Here is a 3,101-nt window from a genome sequence, read left to right on the forward strand (position 1 = left end):
TTATGCTTCCATCACTGTTATGTTTTACTTTGTACACCCAATTGCATCCAATGGCTTTCTTGCCTTCAGGCAATTGCACTAAATCCCAAGTCTCATTTCCATATAGTGCATCTATCTCCTCATCCATAGCTTTCTCCCAACACACATTTCCAACAGCCTCATCAATGCATATGGGCTCTACAACCTGTACAACTTTTGCCATGTATGCATAGTGATGTGCCACATAACCATCATAGGTAAACCTCTGCACAGGATTCTTCACTCTCCCAGATCTTTGCAGCTTTGCATTCATGGCTTCCATAGCCTTCTTTACACTAGGTGTTCTCATAGCTGGTATCCCAAGCTCCTCATCAAGGCTCATCTCTGAGCCACTAGACTCTCCATCAACATGAGAATGCCCTGTAGAAATGTCAGGCATACTAAGGGGCTCAACCACTTTCTCTTTGCCTTTATGTGATGTACTAATCACATTTGCAGGACTGGTATTATGACGCAGCCTGCCACTCCATGGTCTATCAAACAACTGAACCACTAGATGAGGACTCTCCTAGTCCACTCAAAGACTGTGATTGCTGACTTGCATTCTATGAAACCACATTTCCATTCACATCAGCCCCAACAATTTCTTTTTCAGCAGCATACCAGCTGCTCATCTCATAAAAAACAACATCCCTGCTTACCCTCAACTCACGTGTAGCAGGGTTATAACACCTGTATCCCTTTTGCTCAAGGGAATATCCAATAAACACACATTTTTCAACTTTTGGATCCAGCTTAGTTCTCAACTCATCTGGCACATGCACATATGCAATGCATCCAAAGACTTTCAGATGAGACAAATCAGGGTTTCTGCCAGTAAACCTCTCCTCTGGAGTTACATCATGTATGGCTGTAGTTGGAGTCTTGTTCATGATGTAAACTGCTGTCTATAGAAACAGCCTCAGCCCAATAGCTATGCGGCATATTCTTCTCTATGCTCGCATAATCTCAGCAATGTGCGTGTTTTTCCACTCAGCAACTCCATTTTGCTGCGGAGTGTATCTGCATGTAAACTGTCCCCGAATACCATTCTTCTTCAAAAATTCAGAGAACTCATTGGAGAAGTACTCTCCCCCTCCATCTGACCTTAGGCACTTTACATATTTCCCTGTTTGCTTTTCAACCATCTGAAATTCTGAAAGTGAGTGAACACCTCACCCTTCTCCTTCATGAAGTATACCCACACTTTCCTTGTGTGGTCATCAATAAATGTCACATAATACCTACAACCTCCCATAGACATGGTCTTCGTAGGACCCCATACATCTCAATGCACAACATCTAGTGCATTTTTGCTCACATTTCTGTTACGTGGAAATACATGCTTTGTTTGCTTTCCAAATTGGCATGCTTCACATTTTTTCTGCATACCTTCAACTTTAAACTTTGGCAGTCGTGTCACAATTCCTTTAGTCTGCATAGACTTCATTCTCTGCACATTCACATGTCCAATTCTTTTATGCCAAATGTCTATGTCTGCAACAATTCCTAAACCATTCGCAAACATCGCAGCACTCACTTCAGGCATGTTTACATTCAACGTAAACATTCTGCCCACTCTATTGCCTTTTGCAACCAACCTGCACTTGTCTTTAAAGTCTTCAACATAACAACCATCAGGGTTAAACCGAACCTGCAAACCCTACTCAATCATCTGGCCAATTGAAACTAGATTCTTTGTTATGTTCGAAACATGAAGTACATCTGCAAGGTACTTCACTTTCCCATCCTGCATAGACAATGGCACATCTCCAACATGGGCAATTGGATGAGCAGTGTCATCCCCTGTTTCCACAAAACCTGGTCTTTCAAGGTTTTTCATCTCCTTGAACCACTCCCCATGACTTGTATGTGGTTCGAAGCACTTGAATCAACGTACCATACATCATCTTTATGTGCTGCTTCAACATTTTCAAACATGGCATTAAAACGACATGCTGCATAACAAACAATATTTCATTATCCTCATTGTTTCTGCTCGAGGATGCATAGTTGTTTTGCTGCAATTTCCCATTTTGCATGTCAGCCTGCTTCTTATAACAATCTACCTGCACATGTCCAGGCTTACCACAATAAAAGCATCCACGTGTATCATTATGCTGCCTTTGCCAATTTCCATGACCTCTTTGACTCCCCCTACCTCTGAATTGGCCTCTTCCACCTGCGTGTTGTTGTTGTTATGAATTCTGGGAGGCTGTTGTTGTTTACCTGTTTGGCCACCTCCTTGACCGCGTCCATAGCCTCCTCTACCTCGTCCTCTTCCTGAACTTGTGTAGAAGGCATGTTGCTCTGAACTGTTTTTGTTTTGTGAAGACTGTTGGTCTTCACCCAAGCTCTTCTCTTCTATAATCAACATAGACATTAAATCTGTGAAATTGGGAATGTTTTCCCGAGTCTGAATAGACGTCTTGAACGCCTTGTATTGTGGCCCGAGACCACGTAGACAGACTTCCACCTTATTATCATCATCTACTGAAACACCAATAGATGCAAGGGATTCCACAATACCCTTGATCTTCAATGCATAATCATTCACAGACATACTCTTTTTCTCCACAGTATGAAGTTCATTCTTCAATTGTATCTTTCGTACCTTGGTATTCGTTTCATAGAGTTTTACCAAGGTGTCCCACGCCTCGTTGGGGGACTTGGCATCCTGTATGTGCCCAATCATGGTGTCCTGTATACTAATAGAGAGCCAATACATAACTTTTCTGGCTCCTTGGTTCCAATCCTTGAACTCTTTCACGTCTGCAGAGCAGTCGGATTGATCTTTGGTATCTCCAGTGCCTCTTCATGCTCACCTTCTATGTAGTCCCAGCAGTAACCCTTTCCCATCAGGAAATTTGTCAACCTGAACCTCTAAGCATGGAAGTTGTTCTTATCAAGCTTCTCAGCAACAATCTGGTTTATGACATCATTTGACATCTTGCCAGACACACAAATTTACCAGAAACAGCACTCTGGTTTGTCCTGCACAAACTGTTGTATTTTTTGCAGCGGTACTGTGCATACCTACACCCAATGGCAACTGTTGACCTCCTTTGTAGCACACACAATGT

This window comes from Cibotium barometz, chromosome 5 (assembly GCF_041138505.1).
Source record: "Cibotium barometz isolate CiBa-2024 chromosome 5, ASM4113850v1, whole genome shotgun sequence".
Taxonomy (NCBI): domain Eukaryota; kingdom Viridiplantae; phylum Streptophyta; class Polypodiopsida; order Cyatheales; family Cibotiaceae; genus Cibotium; species Cibotium barometz.